Genomic DNA, 1,271 nt, shown 5'->3' on the forward strand with positions numbered 1-1,271 from the left:
CTGGGACGAGGACTAGACCTCTGGGACGAGGACTAGACCTCGGTACACGGGCGCCCTCTGGGACGAGGACTAGACCTCGGTACACGGGTGCCCTCTGGGACGAGGACTAGACCTCTGGGAAGAGGACTAGACCTCTGGGACGAGGACTAGACCTCTGGGACGAGGACTAGACCTCGGTACCGCTCTACCGCTGAGCTGCCCGGGCGCCCTCGTTTCCAAACAGGAAGTTAAGAATCTGTCGAAGATTAAAAACACGACGCGTCACTTTATTATAATATATATATATTTATATTTAGTATTTCACACGTCGTTGTATTTAAACACAATTACATGAAGTACATGATCAAATACAGGCCGCAGGAACCCCAAATAAATACTAATACTTAATAAATAATACTACTAATACTTAATAAATAATAATACTACTAATACTAAATAAATAATACTACTAATACTTAATAAATAATACTACTAATACTCAATAAATACTACTACTAATACTAAATAAATAATACTACTAATACAACTACTAATACTCAATAAATACTACTACAAATACTAAATAAATACTACTACTAAATAAATAATACTATTAATACTAAAATACAACTACTAATACTCAATAAATACTACTACTAATACTAAATAAATACTACTACTAAATAAATAATACTACTAATACTAAAATACAACTACTAATACTCAATAAATAATACTACTAATACTTAATAAATAATACTACTAATACTCAATAAATACTACTACTACTACTAAATAAATAATACTACTAATACTAAAATACAACTACTAATACTCAATAAATACTACTACTAATACTAAATAAATACTACTACTAATACTAAAATACAACTACTAATACTAAAATACAACTACTAATACTCAATAAATACTACTACTAATACTAAATAAATACTACTACTAATACCGAATAAATAATACTACTAATACTCAATAAATACTACTAATACTAAATAAATAATACTACTAATACTTAATAAATACTACTACTAATACTAAATAAATACTACTACTAATACTTAATAAATACTACTACTAATACTAAATAAATAATACTACTAATACTTAATAAATACTACTACTAATACTAAATACATACTACTACTAATACTTAATAAATACTACTACTAATACTTAATAAATACTACTACTAATACTTAATAAATACTACTACTAATACTTAATAAATAATACTACTAATACTAAATAAATACTACTACTAATACTTAATA

This window comes from Etheostoma cragini, chromosome 19 (assembly GCF_013103735.1).
Source record: "Etheostoma cragini isolate CJK2018 chromosome 19, CSU_Ecrag_1.0, whole genome shotgun sequence".
Lineage (NCBI taxonomy): Eukaryota > Metazoa > Chordata > Actinopteri > Perciformes > Percidae > Etheostoma > Etheostoma cragini.